Source organism: Triturus cristatus, chromosome 6, assembly GCF_964204655.1.
Source record: "Triturus cristatus chromosome 6, aTriCri1.1, whole genome shotgun sequence".
Taxonomy (NCBI): Eukaryota; Metazoa; Chordata; class Amphibia; order Caudata; family Salamandridae; genus Triturus; species Triturus cristatus.
The window spans coordinates 1,406,697,153-1,406,717,238 of record NC_140589.1 but is presented as its reverse complement, the minus strand read 5'-3'; positions in this window follow the sequence as shown (position 1 = coordinate 1,406,717,238).

Below are 20,086 nucleotides of genomic sequence, written 5' to 3'. Positions count from 1 at the left end.
CTTTAGACTCCAATAATTATGTCTCTCCGCTAGAGTGGTTTGAACAATTCAAGAATTTATATCATGATGGCACTATGAGTATAACTGAGGACTCTTCCCCCTTTGTGGAGTGCTGTGCCAATGTTCGTAATGTCCAACATTTTAGATTCTCTTAATGCTATCACAAGAGATAGGGCCACCGGCCCTGATGGCGTACCAGCTTATCTTTCTCCAGGATATTTAAGCATGGTCTAAATAGATTCCTATTCTTACCAATGTCCATTGCCAAAGGAGCCCCCACTACTGATTCTTGAAAGGGCGCTGTAGTGTTACAAATCTATAAAGAGGGTGATAGGTCCGAGCAGGGAAAATGTAGGCCTAACAGTCTAATAGACCACACAGAAAAGGTTGTTAGTCATTGCGCACAGCCAAGATTAAGATTCAGGATTGGATAGATGCAAACAACATTTTAAGCTCCTTTCAGGCTGGGTTCCAGAAAAGAGTATCATCTATTGACCAAGTCTCCCATTTATTGTTAATCTATTAGAAGACAGTAGTAATCGGCAAAAGTAACCTCTATGTTGCCTTTGTTGATTTAAAATCTGCTTTTGACTTGGTCCTCTGCTCCAAACTATGGCATGTTCTTAGCATGCCCTTTCATGTTTTGTCTATTGTAATTTACCTTAATAAGAAGAATTATGATAGAATTTGCTGGGGCACCCAGGATCACTTGACTGAGAGAGTCCCAATGTCAAGAGGCGTTTGTCAGGAGTGTGTTGGCCTCAATATTGTTTTCGTTGTACTTAAACGATATTGTACATTGTTTAACTTTGCCCTATATGGATGCCCCCATGTTGGCAAATGTGAAAACCTCCTTTCTCCTTTTTGGTGATGAAACTTTGTTAATTTCCAAGACGCCAAGTGGGCTTCAAAAACTTTTGACTCACTTCAGTGATTTTTGTTGCACTTGGGGCTTGGAAATCAACACTATAAAGACCGCGCTGATGTTCTTTAATCCACATAAATTGCTTATAGAGAGACTTGAATCCGAGGGAGTGCCTTTAGAGATGGTTGATTCTTTTGCTTATTTGGGTGTTACTCTGTCTGCTACTATGTCATGAAAGCCTCAAGTTAGTAAGGCGGTGATTCAGCGCAAACAGCTAGTGGGGCCATCTCTAAAGAACATAGAGCTTCCTTTAGTAAACCGATAGCACCGGCGCTCCAGATCTACGAGGCAAAGGCACTGGGCTCTGCTCTCAATGGGGCAGAGCTTTGGGGCTTTGCCAACATTGATGGGCTGATTAGATCTGAGAATAAATTGCTGAGAATGGGTCTTTCTACCCTCTAGCATTCCTTCCCACCCTCTGACATTGGATATGGATGTAAAAAGGGTAGAGGGTAAATGTTGATTGCTCCTGTGTATGGTCTACACCTGAGCTAGCTCATTATGTCACCGCACTACAGGATGTTATCAAAATAGATCATTATCACAAAATCCGTTGGCTTTACTCTATTAAACAGTCACTTATCTTTACTGGTTTGGCTGATTTATGGGATAACCTTTTAGGGGGCCCTATCCCTTCAAAAGAATCTCTCAAAAAGCTCTACTGGGCATAAACATTTTCTCATGAAGTCCATAAAGTAGGCTGTGCTACCCTATCAGACAAGTTTCTCAATGTTGTATTATTTTGTGCTTATGAGCAGTTTTGGGATACTATTACAATGCCGTTGAACAGAAAGTTGTATTGTCAGTTTAGAGTAGCCACTCTACCCCTGAAATCATTTACTTCGAAATGGCTGGCATCTGAATCTCTGATTTTCCCTCTGCGCAACCAAACTGTTTCCCATGCTTTTTTTGCTTGTCCTGCTTATGCCCGTGCACGTTCCTTTTTTTTTTACATCTTTTATATAGCGCGAACTCGACTCGAAGGTATTGGAGTGCTGTACATGAGCACCGTATTTACATTACATATTCAGGCACGGGGAGATTAAGTGATTTGCCCAGAATCACAGGATGTGGACGCAACCTCGAGGCTCGAACCCTGGTTTCCTGCACCAAAGTCGGCAGCGCAGCCGATGGACCACATCCCCTCCCCCAATTCAATTTCTACTGGGTAGAAATCACATTTTGTGACACCGCATATGGCTTTCGTACATACCAAAAGGCAACTTTGCATTTCTAAACTGCCTGTTACGTACATATGGACTTATAACTTGCTATAATGTAACCCAGTGTTAACCTATGGGAGAGCCATCCTCGCCACAGTGAAAAATGACTTTGGAGATTTTTCACTGTCATGATATGTAGAACATTATGGGGCATATTTACCATTATTTCACGCAGCACAGTGCAGCAAGCCACCTTGCTGCACTGCGTTAAAGGGCAGGAATGCACTGTATTTAACATGATACAGCACGTTCCTGTCCTTTCCTTGCATTGGTGCCCTTTTGGCTGCCTAGCGACTACGCAGGCACCCTTGCACCATGGTGCAAGACGGCCTGCGTTGTAAGCAGGGTTGTTTGTGTGCAGGAAGAGACACCTCCCTGCACAAAAACAATCCTCTGAGGTATTTTTTTTTCCTATTTCTAAGTGTGCTGCAGCTCTCCATGAATGTTAGACTCAGAAAAATATGTGCGGTCCCCATAAATAAGTGCTGATCCTCCACCCACCGGCCACCACCAGTTCAAATTAAGCACTGCATATGAGTATTTAAATGGAAGATTTAACAGTGGCAAACTGTTTATTTTGCCAGTGGAAATAACCACCGGTTCAAATTAAGCACTGCATATAAGTATTTAAATTGAAGATTTAGAGATGGCAAACTGTGTATTTTGTCAGTGGAAATAGAAGCATCAAACGTCCCACCCAGGCTGCATTGGCATGCCTGATGACATATTTTACAGTGCTACTATCGTGGGTGGCATAACGAGCGCTGCAGCCCACTAGTAGCATTTAATTTTGCAGGCCCTGGGTACAGATATTACCATATACTAGGGAAAAATAAGCAGATTAAATATGCCTATCAGGGGTATACCATAGATAACAGGGATGGCGCAAGCACTTTATCACTGGCTAGCAGCTGTAAGGAGCCCACAAATTAGGGTTAAAAAAGGGAAAAACGTCCTGGTGAACTTGCAAAAAGGGCACATTTCCAAGAATCTCCTCTCTCCCTGCAAGAGCAGCTGATGTGCACACTTCCCTTCCCTGTCAGACGCATATTTTCCCTCCCCGTCATGTCATCTCTATAGATTGAAGGGATTGACTCCCCTTTTCGTACAGGGTTTCACGCTCTTCGTTTTCCTTTCGATTCCACCCATGAGCAACTGATTAAAGTGTTTATCTTTGATGTCATAATGTAGCGCCAGTGCCTTAAGTTGACCCTTTCTAGTAGCTGTCAACCTGTGAAAATGTATAGGAATAATGTTACTGACAAGCTCAAAATAATAAGATAGGTGGCTACCTGGAGATCCCGATTAAACTATTTCTTGTAACACAACTCATTGTCGAACGAACTACATAGCCTTGTATCTTGCTGCTCAAGTACCTATAATTTTTGGCCAAAATCTCCGATAGTAAAAAAAAATGCTGGGTTGAGATCTCAAAGTTTCTGTACCCTAAGAAACTGACCCGTTATGTGTATACATCGAATGAAAAGTTTTCTGTTTAATACCAGAGGCTGCATGATGTCTACATTTTGGGTTACTCAAAGGCCATGTCGTTTAAAATGTATGCTACATCAATGATAGTTTTCTTCCTTCTAAGACATGTAGATGTGCCTGTGGATTTGCGAGTCTCCTGCCAGAAAAGAAAGGCGTTTATAGAAATCTGTTGCGTGATTGAACTGGGGAGGGTCAGTGGTCGAGTAGAGGATGTTAAGGAGGCTGGTCTGGAGTGCAAAAGAGGCAGAGAGCACATTTGTCATTTCAGAAAATCGTATGGTTTGTACTTTCATTATTTTCTGCCTATATATGCTTATAAGGTGACTTCAAGATGGTGTATTTTTATTTAATTTCCATTGGAAATGGTCTCACATTTCTTTACTACCATTTTTATGTCCGGCTTGGCAGCGTAGCTAGAATCAAAACCTATAGGCACCAATTGGTAAAAATTAATAGTGTGCTTGGGCTCTCCCAGAGGAGCTTTCCCCTCTCTTCTCATGCTGTGTCATTCCACTTCCTATGGAGTTCTTGCATTGCAACGCATGAGGAACTAGTTTACATCTAAAAAATACACTGAATCATTACACTTCAAATTTTTCATCTCATACATGGACTGTGTTCGGAGAATAATTTCTTGTTTTGTTCTTTCAATGCAGTAGGCTATTATTAATGCATCATTTGGGCATCATGTGCAAATTACACACATATAGATACAGGTTCATACACGCGCACACACACAGGAGGACATACAATTCAGCTGTTTAGAATAACAAGAATTGGCAAGGTAAATACCTATCTCCATTATGGTTAATGCTTTTTACTGATGCTATGCAGCTTTGGCACAAAAAAGATTTTAAAAAAGGCAAGATGAAGCAGCTGCTGCTGGCATCCATGTCATTCCCTAGATGCACGCTTGCTTGTGTCATCCTGCAAACAAACGCCTACGGAAAGATACAGGTGTATTTTCTTTTTTTCTTTTTTATTTACCAAGCCAATATGGCATACACCTATTAGATCTGGAAATGTAAACAAAAAGAATACTTGTCTGAAAGCACTTTTCATAATGCTGAGCAGTCCGGCAGCAAAAACAGCTGCTGGTAAAGATCAAAAATGCTATTTAAAAGATAGCAGGAGGAGGGGGAGCAATGAGGGAGCAACTGGGTGGGTGGCGGATATTGGGGAAGGACCAGAGAGTGAGCGGAGGCAAGGGAGAAATGGAGACACTTGTGGCTGGGCCATGGGAAGGATAAAATATATTAAAAAAGTAGAAAACATGAAAGCCAAGAGGGGTAGAGAGAGGAATGGACAAAGCAATGGGGGAAGCATCATAGAATGCAGAGGAGGTTTGAGGGGAAGCAGCACATGAATGAGGGACCTAGAAAACAAATGCACTCTCATGGACTGCGGGCAGAAAAAAAATAGGTCCCTGAATGTGAGCACTAGTAGGATACAAGTAATCCAATTAAAAGACTAGTACAGAGGCTGTGCTCCAAAGGAGGGACAAACACAAGAAGAGGAAGAACAACCATCAAATAAAAGCAAACAAGTGAGACTTTGAAGCGTCCCCTGAAGATAATTCTGCGATAATTTTTAGTTGGAATCATCCTCAAACATTTCTTCAAAAGATCTGTCCTCAATCGCCAAGGTATCCATTATTGACAAACTATAATCTTCCCTCACTAACTATTCTTGCTGATATGAAAAAGTTGCCACAAAGTGCTTATTAAGCAACCAATTTAATTATCCCAATTTGAAGCTAATAAGGAGGCCTGCTCAGGGTATAAAGATAATGGTTATGTTTTAGATTCGTTCAAACTTACAAGGCAGGACTATTTGGATGTATCAGTTGATCCTTTTCTGATTTAAAATAAGGGTTCAGCTTTTATATATCTCACTGATTCAATTTGAGGGTGTGTGGAAGAAAACAAAGAATCAGTTTGTGCTACGCCGTTTGTGTCATTTAAGGAAGAAGCTATTGAACATTGTATTTGTCTCTGTATATGCCTAAACTGTTGGATATTCGGTAAAGATATTGATGACAGCTGTTCAGAGAGCATGGGATGAGAACAATTAATGCCGCTACTGGGTTTTGTTTTATGGGGACGTCAGGAAAAACAATTGGATGGGTGATAACATTTATTTGTATTACATATGAACCTTTTAATCATGCAACTTGAACTATTTTTATCTTTACTTTTGTGTACTGTAAATGATGATCATTTAATAGATCGTGTGTATTTTTTCTTGTATTTCTTTATTGTATTTGATTATAAGTAATCTAAACAATAACAGACTGCTACTAGTGCTACTACTAGTAAAATTGAAACTGACAGGTAGGAGAACCAATGGTAATCAGAGGGCTGGCTCTAAGCCAGGCTTCTCCAACGAGTAGCTTTTGAGATACTGGTAGTTCTCCACCTACCTGTAAGTAGCTCTCCAGTGTGCAACCTAGCCTATTAAATTAGAAACTGATGCTTGGTTGAATTTATAAATGTATTCCAAACTTGAAAAGTCTGTCTTGGATATAAAAATTTATGTATTTCAAGAACTCATTAGCTGATGCTTGGAGAAAAATGTTTGAATTTCCAATTGAATTTCGTTTTGAGTTGAGTAACCATAAACATGGGCTAATTCAGAAGCAAGAAACCCTTCAGGTTGACTGTATACTGTACAAATATACATGTTATGTTATATTTAAAGCCGATACTAGAGTGATAATCATGTGGCATTGAGGAGGCTTATTAGGTCTCGCCTGACCCAGCGCAAGCGCTGGACTGGCGAGACTTATTGAGAGGGCTCCAAAAAGTGCTACCAGGCCAGCCTAGAGCTACAGTGCATGTGCGCGGGCGCGCGCACCGCACTTTACCACGATTACTTTCACTTTCGCTGCCGCACGGCCACTTTGATGTTTGATCATGATCACGATCACTTTCACTTTCGCGGCCGCTTGGCCGCTTTGCATAGCCAATAAGTCTCGCTTTTGGGACCTTATAAGTATTTAGTTATGCAACTGTTGCATGGCTAAACACTTATAAGGTCCCAAAGGCGAGACCTATTGGCTATGCCAATGCTTGTTTTTACCTTGGAGCCAGGGGCATGGCCCTATGGCTGCTATGCATTACCACGTAGAGGCATCCCAAAAAAAGTTAAAACCGATTTTTGCATTATTGTTGGAAAGCGTGCCTGATCTACTGATGTGGTCACTGCTGTTCATCTTGCATGGTGTAGCCAGAAATGTAGTTGTGTCTGATGTGGTCACTATTACAACACTAACAGTATTAATAGCTCAGGACGATTTCCACTGAGAATAGGCAGCTCTCATGACTGGAAAGATTGGAGACCATTGCTCTAATCTGACCACGAGATCTTTCGCAGTCAAACAGCTTAAAGATGTCCCTAGGTGGCACTTAAAAACAAGCATTGGCACATTTATTAGGGCTTGCTTTACAGTTATAACCCTTGCAGACAAAAGCATGCGCAAGAGCAGTTTGCATGCATTAGCACATTAAAGCTAGACATTCTTGCTTTGCCAATGCTTATTCTACATAAGGCGAAATGAGCATGTGGTTACTGTTTAGTAATGAGTGGGGCAGCTCAGTCGCCAGCTTCACTAACTAAGATCGACATTTTTTTATGCGGTCGAACAAGCTCAAGTTCTGTTATGAAAAATCGAGGTATAAACATTGCATATGTCAGATGGAAGAACCTGATAACAAGTTAATGTTTGAACTCCTTTTAGGAATGTTGTACGCATTACTGGCAGCGTATTATTTATATGTGCGTAATCCTCTTTTGTAATTATTGTCATAATGGTTTGTACTTGTAAATGTCACGACGTGATTAATTGCAGCTCTGTGTTTTTGTAACTCGGACCACTGTAACCAGCTTGTTCCTAATAAGATTTGGAATGTAGCTCGTTTTATGAGAGTTGAATTAGTCTCTGCACTTGGGAAGCAATGCAAGTAATTCAAATGCATCTCTATGCATATTCATAAGGGATTGCTTCAGGCGTTCCCTCTTTTAGTGCATACCTAATGAGGAGGCGTTGCACTCCTCTCAGACTGGTACTCACATCTAGGTTTTGGGGGAAAAGAACTCTGGAGTTTGGTAACTTTTACCCCTATCCTTTCAAAGCTACAGCTAATGGGCTATGAAGGGCTATAAAGGGCTTTGGGCTCTCAGCACTTCCTCGCAAGAAATGCGCATGCGCGGGCGCATTTGTTAGAAAAGTTGGAAACCAGGAAGAGGTAGCCCCGGAGACGCCGCGCTTCAGGTAAGTGCCTTTTAATTTTCTTTATTATAAATTAATGTTATCTTTTAAAAGGAGGGCGGGCGGGAGGCGGGTGGTGGGCGGCAGGCAGCTACGCTTCGCCCTGGCGTGTGCGTAGGCGCTGCCTGCTTTGCCTACTTCGAAAACTGCGAAGCAGGCAGCGCTACGTACACTACGTGGGCGAAGCGTAGTTGTCAGCCCAGGGTTAGTCAAGGCCCTCTTCATTAATCTGTGATAGAACAGCCCCCACACCATGCTGTAAAGCGTCTGTTTGAACAATGAATTATTTTGAGAAGTTGGGCGCCTGAAGCACGGGTGCTGTGCACATGGTTGTCTTCAGGGCGTCAAAAGCCTTCTGACAGGTGTCAGTCCAGTTCACTTTCATGGGCTGCTTCCTGGAAGTCAGCTCAGTCAAGGGTGCAACAATGTTGCCATACCCCTTGACAAACTTCCTGTAGTACCCCGTGAGTCCTAAAAAGGCTCTCACCTGTGTCTGAGTCTTTGGGGGTTCCCATGCCAGGATGGTATCAATCTTGGCATGCAGGGGAGCCACCTGGCCGCTCCCTACCTGGTGCCCCAAGTACACCACAGAACCCTGCCCGATCTGGCACTTAGTCGCCTTGATCGTGAGGCCTGCCTTGCACAGTGCCATCAACACTTCCCAGAGGTGGCACAGATGTTCTTCCAAACTGGCGCTGAACATTGCAGTGTCATCCAGGTAGGTGGCACTGAATCTTCCAGTCCAGCCAACACCTGGTTGACCAACCTCTGAAAGGTGGCAGGGGCATTCTTCATCCCAAAGGGCATAACCCGGAATTGGTAGTGCTCATCTGGTGTGGAGAACGCTGACTTCTCTTTAGCCCCATCAGTCAAGGCGATATGCCAGTACGCAGACGTCAAATCAAACGTGCTGAGGTACCGTGCAGCACCTAACCGATCAATGAGATCATCAGCTCTGGGGATGGGGTGCGCGTCAGTCCTGGTGACTGAATGAAGCCCTCGGTAATCCACACAGAACCTGAGTTCAGGTGTGGCACCAGGCGAGGCAGCCTTTGGGACCAAGACCACTGGGCTGGCCCAAGGACTGTTGGAGGAATCAATCACCCCTAAGGCAAACATCTTGGAGACTTCCTCCTTGATGTAAGTCCTGACCTTGTCAGTCACTCTGTAAGCCTTTTGCTTCACAGGAGGACTGTCCCCAGTGTTCACATCATGGACGCACCACTCAGTGACACCAGGTAGCAAGGAAAACAAATCAGAGAATTGTCCCAACAGTTGTCGACAATCTTGCTGCTGATCAGGGGTCAGTGTGGCAGAGAGGCTGACACCATCCACTGACCCATCTTGCTCTGTTGCAGACAGGAGGTCAGGAAGAGGCTCTGTCTCCTCCTCCATTCCATCATCTGTTGCTAAGAGCATACCCACTTTGGACCTTTCTACGTGGGGCTTCAGGCGGTTAACATGTAGTACCCGCAAAGGATTCCTTGGAGACCGCAAGTTCACCAGGTAGGTGACATCACTCTTGCGCTCCACCACCTCAAATGGACCGGTCCACCTGTCCTGGAGCGCACAAGGCTCTACAGGGGCCATGACCCAAACTTTCTGTCCAGGTTGAAGCTCAATCAGAGTGGCATTCTGATCATACCACCGCATCTCTTCCTGGCTGGCTTCCAGATTCGCCTGAGCAAGCTCTCTGAATCGGCAAGTCTGGTTCCTGAAGGCCAGCATGTAACTATATACATCATGGGGAGGTTTCCTGGGAGATTGCTCCCAGCCTTCCTTGACCAGACTCAAATGTCCTCTGACCGGGTGTTCATACAAAAGTTCAAAGGGACTGAACCCTAGGGACTTTTGTGGCACCTCACGGTAAGCAAACAGAAGGCATGGCAAGAGGACATCCCACTTACGCCTCATTGGTTCTTCAAGACCCATGATCATGCCTTTAAGGGTCCGGTTGAATCTTGTAGAACCGGCTTTTGGAGACCCCTCCCCACTGGAGGGTCAAAGCCAGCAGTGCAGGGGACACCTAGAATCTACGGGTTCACCTTCACATCTCATACATTACCAAAGAGACCAGAACAACTTAGCTGTGGAGGAAAGTAAGTTACTTTATTAGCTCGAGCGAAGGACAGGGTCCCACAATGGTACAAAGACAATTCTACAGAGACTGCTGCTTCACTCTGCAGCGCACACACAATTATTGCACTAGCCACACCCTTTACACATCCAATCAGAATACAAATCCCTTATCAGTCTCGGGTGGCGTAATCGTGGCCAGGGAGCGTCTGTCTCTGATTGCACAATGTATACAGCCTCTGGCTTCCGCGTCCAGATGGCGTGGTCACAGAGCACAGCCGTTGGTCGCGGGAGGCTGAATTACCGACAGTTCACAGGATGTGGCTAAGTCTCTGGCACAACCGGGGGCGAGGTACACAAGCAACTTCTCGGAATTGCTCAACCACAAAGAGTGGGGAGGGCTAATCAAGTTCTAATCAGGGACACAGAAAGCAATCCTTCACCAGGTTGCCGAAAGCATGGCAACACAAAATGGAGTCTCAGCAGCCATTTTAAGCACAGTTCAACAGTCCCTCCTTTTGCCATTCAGAGGCAACTATCAGTCATCACCTAGGTCAATGTCCATCATATTCTGTACCTCCTTCTCAAGCATCATCATGGCATTCTGGTGGTGTGAATTCACTGGTTTGGGTGCTAAAGAGGTGGCACAGAGGCCACATAGCGCGGGCATACATTGAACACAGAGGCAGCAAGAAAAGAATACGGCTGCAATGATGGCAACGAAAATCAATATCTTCCATCCCCACTGAGAGACCAGGGCCCAAAACCAACCAGTTAGGGACCATGAACCCTCATCCTGATGGATGTCGGAAGCAATCTTATGGAGCTTCTGGTTTGCTTGATAAACTGTTGGTGCATTATCAGGTATATATACACAGCAGCTGGTTCTGATCAATCTACAGACTCCTCCACGGTCCGCTAGGATTATGTCAAGAACTATCCGGTTCTGCAAAGTCATCAGGCAGTCCGCTTGAAGTTCAGCAGTGATGTTACTGAGAGCACCGACAGTCACGTTGATGGTGGCCTCTACCACTCTTGTAAGATGTCGAATATTGCGACTATTGACCATAGGGCCCCAAAAGGGGAGGAGCCCTTTAGCAAAGTCTCAAAATTCTTGGCCAGCTGTGTCTTCAGCGTCAATTACACCTCTCTTCTGGATGTGGTGTGTTGCATCGGCTGTGTAGGTTGGGGGAAGCAACCAAGCGATATAACAGGTGCCAGCCCATGACTTGGGCAGCCAGGTGTAGGCCTTGCTCCCGCACACAAAATAGGTATTGAGCGAAGCCACCAGAGCCGGGCGAGTCGAGCCATTAAGCTGGAGCGTGTAGGCGCCGTCACTCTCCCCCACCTATACTGTTCCACTGCTCTTGATGCAGTATCGTCCAGAATGTGGGTAGACAAGGAGGTCCCTGAGGGGCGGCAGCCATCGTCTTCCTCCACCGCCGATGAGGCTCAGCGGATAGAAAGACCCGTGGTTGTTCTCATATTCATCCTTTTCGGGTGAAGACTTATTCATATTTGGCCACTCCGTAGCCATAATGTGGGTGAATGCTTGCTTGCTACTATTGTTCCCTGGGGATCGCGTAAATGTGTTACCTGAATAGAAGGCGTCAAAGTACACCGTATACCATCCATAGGCTGAACCGGCTCGAGAAAAGGGAGCAGGAATCAGGGGCATCCCTGTGCCCGCAGTATGGGACAGCAACCCACATACCCAACAGTTTGTTGTATTCACCACAAGCTGGTGCTGGTGTAACATCTGAATGAAAGTATTGTTATAAAATTCTGCCCTTCTGGTTTGCACATGGGGGGCCAATGACACATGCTGATGAGGCAATTCTGTACAGGAAGGAGACTCAGGCGCTGCAAGGGCAGCGTGTGTTATCCACCTGAGGCAGGCCAGTACGAGTAAAATAATTATGAGTACAAGTAGACAGATCGTGTACCGGCCATGTATTATCTTTATGTACTTTCTCTTCTTCATTTTCCTGTCCTTCATGCTTTCAGCGTTCATTTTTGTCACCGTCATGCCTCACCCGGTCTTCTCTAGTTGCTGCCTGTGATTGGTGGTTGCTTCACTGAACAGTGATTCCAGCAGTCCTATTGACACACTCTGGTCCGCTGCACCGGCACCGGTCAGATATATCCGCCGGCAAATATCACAGCCCTGCTGCGAACGTCAGGCCAGGTGAGGAAGAAGGCAGAGACCTTTGTCTCTTCAGTCCTTTTTTCTGGGTCGAAGCTTGTACCTGGTGGAGCCGGGCGTTGTTTGATCAGGAAACAAAGGCTCCGGCTGTTGAGTGTCCCGCAGCCTCAAACACGGAGGAACAGCAGCTTGCAGGATGCCGTCGTCCTCTCGCTCAGATGAAGCCCAGGCAACGTTAGCATCACTGAAGGGTACAAAGCGTGGGACTTGTTCACATTCATCGTCTCCCAGGCCCTCCTTGACCCACTGGTCGTATGGCAGTGGCAGAGGCACTCGTTTGCAGTGCATCGCGTGTACCCAATTCTTTCTTCCTGCCACTTTCACCGTAGACCTGGTAGCCAACAACACTTGCTGGGGCGCTTTCCACCTCGGCTCCAGGTTCTTGGTCCTCTGGAAGTTGCAGATGCAGACCCAATCACCTGGCTGGATGGTGTGGCCAGGGCCCTCGGGTTTGGGTGGCAGGATGTCCTGTACCTGACGATGAATAAGAAGCAGGTTAGTAGTCAATTCATGTAAATAATTAATCAACAATGGGTATTCAATATTAGAATATTTGTTTGGGCGGGGCACTCCCCAAACATTAGCTGGTTGACCAAATACTATTTCATAAGGAGATAGTCCGGTGTGGGAATGTGCCATAGCTCTAGTGGATAAAAGGGCAAGGGGAAGGGCGTCTGGCCAAGACAGTCCTGTGTCAGCCTGTATTTTAACCAATTTCAATTTCAATGTCCCATTGTGGCGCTCATCCAAACCCGCTGACTGGGGGTGATTGGCGGCATGGAACTTCTGTTTGATCCCCATCCCTACACACACTTTCTTCATTATTTCCCCTGTAAAGTGGCTTCCGTTGTCGCTCCAGATAATTCTGGGCATTCCGAATCTGGGAAAGAATTCCTTCAACAAGATCTTAGCAGTGCTGATAGCAGTGTTGTCCTTAAGGGGGTATGCCTCAATCCACTTACTAAAGGCACACACAACCACCAGGACATATCGGAGGTTGTTGCATCTTTCAATCTGAATATAATCTATTTGGAGCACCTCGAAGGGGCAAGATGGGGGCGCAAAATTCCCAGCAGGTGTTGGTGTGCCCTTACCTGGGTTATGCATCAAACAAATCCTGCAATTCCTGACTAGCCTCTCAGCATATTTTGGGATGTACTTGTTTTGCCATACCAGAGCTAGCAATTTGCAAATACCTTTTGCACTAATATGAGCTGGGCCATGAGCCATAGTGACCACTGGCAAAACATAGGCATCGGGTAACAACCACCGCTGTTGTTCAGACAGATCCGTCCAACAGCCATTCTCACCTAATAGGCCTGTTTGCTCTTCCCAGAGAGCCTTTTCCTCTCTAGTTGCCTGTATTTCCTTCAAATTTTCAAGAGTGTCCTCATGCATCCCTTCCTCCGGTACCCAATTTGAGGGGCCAGCTACATACATACGGGTGGAGACATCTTTGGATGTTTCCTTTGCAGTCTGGTCAGCAAATGCATTACCTCTTCCTATGTCATCTGTTACTTTCTTGCGGGTGCTACATTTAACCACAGCTATCTTCGAAGGAAGAGTCAATGCTTCTAACAGCCTGCTGACCAGTTGACCATGTTGTATCTTAGTACCGTGAGAGGTTAAAAATCCTCTGTCAGCCCACAGTCGCCCAAAATTATGGGCCACTCAAAAGCATACTGGCTGTCGGTGTAGATGTTGACGGCCATCCCCGCACTCAATTCACACGCTCTTATCAGCACCACTAACTAAGCGGCCTGTGCTGATTGGTAAGGTATCCTCTCACTCTCCACCACTGTCTGTAACGTGGTGATAGCATAGGCGGCAGTTGTGCTACCATCAGGAAGTTTGAAACAAGAACCATCCACATACAGAGTACCATCAGGATCAGTGAGGGGTGTGTCAGTCAAGTCCACACGGCCTTTAGTCTCTTCCTCCGTCCGGAGGACACATTCATGCGGATCAGAACTAGTGTCACCATCAACAAAGGGTAACAATGTGGCTGTTTAGTGTAGTGCAGTGGCGGATGGTGATGTGACTGGCTAAGAGAGTCAACTCATATCCGGACAAACGTGCACTAGTAAGGTGTTGAGTTTTTGTCCTATTCAATAAAGTATCAACTGCGTGAGGAACCATAACTGTAAGCGCAGTATCAAGAACCAGACCAGCAGATTGGCGAATGGATATGGCAGCTGCGGCTGCTGCTCTCAAGCAACTGGGCAACGCGCGGGCCACGGGATCTCGAACTGCAGAAAAATATGCACAGGGACATTGTCTGTCACCGAAACGCTGCATTAACACTGACAATGTGCAACCATCACGCTCATGTACGAAAAGAGTGAAGGGCTTCTGATAACTAGGGGTGCCTAGCACCGGGGCTGAACACAAGGCGGTTTTCAGTTCTTCAAATGCACGTTGGGACTCATTTGTCCAAGGAAGCGGGTGAGGAACATCTTTAAGTGTGAGGGTCAACAAAGGTTTAATGAGTAGAGAAAAATAGGGTATCCATTGGCGGCAGTAGGAGGTGATACCAATGAAAGCACGGACCTCTTTCTGCGTTTTTGGTGGGGGAATTTTACTGATAGTCTGTATTCATTCAGGGGTGAGGCGGCGTCCCTCCTTCGACAGGAAATGACCTAAGTAGGTAACCTCATGTCGACAATATTGCAGCTTGGAGAGGGAAACGTTGTGATTGAACTGTGCCAAATGCAGGAGCAATTTCCTCGTAGCTTCTTTACATAATGCCTCGGTGTCTGCCGCTATGAGCAAATCATCAACATACTGAAGTAATGCGGTACCTTGAGGTAGGGACAGGGAATCAAGTTGGCCCTTGAGGGCCTGACTATAAATGGAAGGGCTCTCTGTATATCCTTGTGGAGCTCTACAGAACCGGAAACTACCACCTGCCAATGAGAATCCGAAAAGATCCCTACTCTGTTCATCAACGGGTATACTAAAGAAGGCATTCTTCAAATCAATGACAGAAAAGAAACATGACGACGGGGGGACCATAGTGAGTAAGGCAGTGATATCTGGGACCACAGGAAACTGGGGAACTACTATTTTATTTATTTCGCGTAAATCAATGACAAAACGATAAACAGGGGTCTTGGAAGGGTCGGTGCGTTTGAGGACAGGCAAAATTGGGCTGTTACACACATTGCCTCTTGTCTCTTCAACCACGCCCTTGGCAACAAGTTCAGAAATGATCTGGAGTAATGCCCTCTCCCCTTCCTTGGATATTTTGTATTGGGGAAGTCGGGGAAGGCGAGCATTTTCCTTTAGGGTAACAGAAAAGGGGGGTATGGACAAAAGGCCGACATCAGTATCACCTTGGGCCCAAAGGGTAGGAGGGACATTTTGAAGTTCCTGGGGAAGGGGATCTGAGGAGGCTAAATATACTGGGTGTGTGTTAAGGGGGCCCATAGTGATGTAAACACCATCAGGAGAACAGTATATGGTGGCATGTAATCTTTTCAATAGATCTAAACCCAACACATTTTTGCTACATGTGGAAGTCAAAACCAAAGGGGAATCAACCGTGTAGGGTCCTATCGTTAGTTCCAGTGGTTGTGAGATGGGGCTAAACACTGGGGTACCAGAAAACCCCACGGAAACGTTACTTGCGCCAGACAAGGGGGCCCCAGGGACTTTAGACCTAGCAATAGAACTTTTGGTTGCAGCAGTGTCGACCAAGAATGGTTCCGTAGAACCCAGTGTTGTAACGTGAACATACTGTCCCTTCTGGTCAACAGGAATGGGCATGGGTCCCTTTCCTTGTCCTTGGCAATCCTAGTGGGACAGAAACCCCGTCCCTTCTTCGGGCTCATAATCCTCAGTAAAATAATTGCGATCTTTATAATTGGCTGTATCAAATCTATGCTCGTGCATGAGGGGGCGCCTCTCCTGTGACTGCATTCTAAGTCGTCCTCATCCTCTCTGGGGTCGTTGCCCTGTGAAGCAGTCAGCAAGAGTAGAGTGGTTCCGGACCAACAAGGGACACTCATCGCGCCAATGACCCTCCTGGCGACAATAAGCGCACTGATTGGGCCCCAGCGGTGGGCGTGGAGTCACGGGGGCAGGTTTCTGAACAATTCGTTGAAACTTCGGGGCACCCCTGTTTTGAGTCTGGGTCGTGTATGCCTGTTGGAGTAATACCTTTGTTTTCAGATCTTTAGTCTTCTTATCTGTTTTGTCTCACTCTTCATTCTCCCTATTCTCATAATACTGGGTCATTGTCAAAATGCCAGATGGGGTGGAAATGGGCCAGGCACTTTCCGACATTTTTAGCTTAGTCCCAAGTTCTGGTAATAAATTGGACACAAATTTATCTATAAACAGTCGCTGTCCCCCTCTGAAGTCATATCCTGTCCACTATAGTCAGTGAACGTGCTTTCAAATTGTGTGAAAAAGTCTGAGACACTTTCATCTTTCTTTTGCCTGCAAGCAGCTAATTTATCCCAATTAATACAGTGAGGTGCCAACATCGTTTTCATGCCGGTAAGTATCTGGGCCGGAAGGGCCAAGATCATGGGATCAGGTTTCTCACCGCCAGTTCGAGCTCTGTCGGCCTCCTCAAGTTGTTGCCAAGTGTGGCCAAATTCTGCCTGATCATTACAACGTATTCTAGACCATACTTCAGTCGGTACTACCTGTCCCATTAACATATCGATATCTGCTAAAGTCATCACGCAAGACTGGAGGGTTTGAGTCAATTCCTTGTAATAACCCACTGGATTTTTACACGGGTCAGGCAATTGGCCTTTAAGCTGAAGGACATGAGACCTTTTCTAAGGGACATGGACCCACATTTGCCTAAAACCCGCCGGTATGTCAGGCTGGTCACCCACGCCAGCAACACGGTCCATCCAAACAGGCTGTACCTCCCTCATTGGAAAACCCTTATTTAGCATGACACCAGATAAAGAGTCCCTAAAGGCTACTAATGTGATCAGATCGCAGAATAGTGCGGGGCCCTGAATGTCCCCCTTCGCAACCTTATTGTGAAGGTCAGACAGACCTGGGGGTGGACCTGATTCTACAAAATCTTCCCACATTTGGATCAGTATGTCACACATATCACAAAAAGTGTCAGTCTATTGGATGCGCGTCCACTGATCCATGGTCACCCATATATCCTGAGCGGTGTACATAGTGCCATTTTCCATCCACATGCGAGCCTGTTGACCCATAGCGAGTTGTTCCTGTGTATTACCTATCTGTCTGCGCAAAGTACGTCGTCTGGGAGTGGGTGGTCTATGCGGAGTTACATAAGGGATATAATCACGGACCCCTGACCAAGCATTTGCCAATAGCCCTGCACTGGGGGAAGGTGGCAGATGACTGTCAACAAGAAACTGATTAGTTGTGATGGGAGTTAAAGGCACATTGGGTTGGACAGGCACGGGACCATTGGAAGGAGCAACAAGGGAAAGGGGAAGGGTGGACCTGCACCGGTACAGTGGCCTGAAAAGTCGGGCATTGGAAACGAGTGGCTGAGGAATCGGACGAACCAGGGCATGGGCAGGGGCAACAACTGGAGCGGCAGCGAGGGCCAATTGTGTGGGATCAAGGGCCGTATACATGGTGGGAGCATAAGGTGGAGGGGTATCCAACATGGAGGACATGAGAGGGTCATCCTCCTTGTCCCGGGCCTTTTCGAGGACCTTCATGGTAACGTAACACCCGTCTGCCTGCATTCGATGTAATCTATCATGTATCACTATACCCTCTTCTATTTTCTGATCATCATGATTCTGGGCCTTCTGAATCACACTCATACGCATTGTTTTAGCTTCGCTCTTTTTGAGTTTGATTTCCTTCTGCCTGGACTCTTTGTGCCAAACCCGAAAGGAATCAAACATCGCAGATCAAACTTTTCTATGAAACAATTTCTCCTCCATATTGTCTAATACAGGAGGTTCAAAACTACCGTGCATTGGCCATTGTAACTCAGCATTACCCTTTGTATACTTGTGCCAGAGTGAGTAAAACACAATCGGGCCAATACTATGTTTAGCATAGACTTCATGATTAGGGGATCCCAAGGGAGGAATCGGACAAGATTCCTCCAATGCGGAATCCTGTGTACAACAACAATAACACCATTTCTGAAACTTACTAAATCTAGGCATCTCTAGACGCGTATCCTGGTTCCAAACATCAATGGGTACAATCGAACATTTACAGCATATAACTGTACTTACCCCTTGGCTTCGGCTTTTGCAAAAGTCAAACAATACCCAAAACCAAATACAATTCACCAAAGAAATGGGTCACTCCCACTTTTACCTGACCGTTAATCTTCCCTCACATGGCAAGTGTCACAAAGGTCTCAATCTCCAAAAATTAGGAACCGGAACTGGGGCGTCAGTTGGGGCCGCAGTCGGATAGCCCATAGGAGGGAGGAATCACGCAATCGGAGACCTTGGGCCTACAAGGACAATTTTCAGCCGATGTGGTAGCGCACCTCCCTTGGAATTTGATCACGGACCCCTCACGACCACCAGGCTCGATGACGACCACTGAAGACGTCCCACGTTGGACGCCAAGTGTAGAACCGGCTTTTGGAGACCTCTCCCCACTGGAGGGTCAAAGCCAGTGGTGCAGGGGACACCTAGAATCTACGGGTTCACCTTCACATCTCATACATTACCAAAGAGACCAGGACAACTTAGCTGTGGAGGAAAGTAAGTTACTTTATTAGCTCGAGCTAAGGACAGGGTCCCAGAATGGTACAAAGACAATTTTACGGAGACTGCTGCTTCCCTCCGCAGCGCACACACAATTATAGCATTAGCCACACCCTTTACACATCCAATCAGAATACAAGGTCCTTATCAGTCTCGGGTGGCGTAATCGTGGTCAGGGAGCGTCTGTCTCTGATTGCACAATGTACACAGCCTCTGGCTTCCGCGCCCAGATGGCATGGTCACGGAGCACAGCCGTTGGTCGCGGGAGGCTGAATTACCGACATTTCACAGGATGTGGCTAAGTCTCTGGCACAACCGAGGGCGAGGTACACAAGCAACGTCTCGGAATCGGTTCAACCACAAGGAGCGGGGAGGGCTAAGCAAGTTCTAATCAGGGACACAGAAAGCAATCCTTCAGCAGGTTGCCGAAAGCATGGTAACACAAAATGGAGTCTCAGCAGCCATTTTAAGCACAGTTCAACAATCTTTCAAGCAGCCCATTACCTTGGGGGTGGTAAGGAGTGGTGAACTTGTAGGTAACACCACACTCCTTCCTCAGTGATTTCATATAACTGGATATGAAATTGGTATCACGGTCTGACACCACCACTCTGGGGAACCCCACATGGGAGAAAATCCCCATCAGTGCACGTCCCACCACGGGGGCTGTCACTGTCCCAGGCAGGATGGCTTCCGGGTACCGGGTAGCATGGTCCACCAAGACCAGGATAAACCTGTTGCCCATGGCTGTCTTGGTGTCCAGTGGCCCCACAATGTCAATTCCCACCCGTTCAAAGGGGATACTGACTACAGGGAAAGGTTGGAGAGGAGCCTTTTGATTCCTTCCACTTTTCCCACTTGCCTGGCAAGTATGACAGGTCCTACAATGAGTATCTGAACTCTTCCTCATCTGGGGCCAATAAAAGTGAGTGACAAGCCTTTCAAACGTCTTGTCCTGCCCCAGATGTCCAGCTAAAGGTACACCATGAGCCAACCCCAGTAGGAAGGCTCTGAAGCGCTGGGGTACCACCAGCACACAGGCTGACCCAGGCTCAGCAACCTTAGGCTCTGTATACAGGAGGTCGTTCTCCCAGTAGAACCAATGTGATCCAGACTGATCACCTGCTGCCTGGTTTGTGGCCTGTTGCCGCAAACCCACAAGAGAAGGGCACTTCTTCTGTTCTGCACAAAATTCCTCCC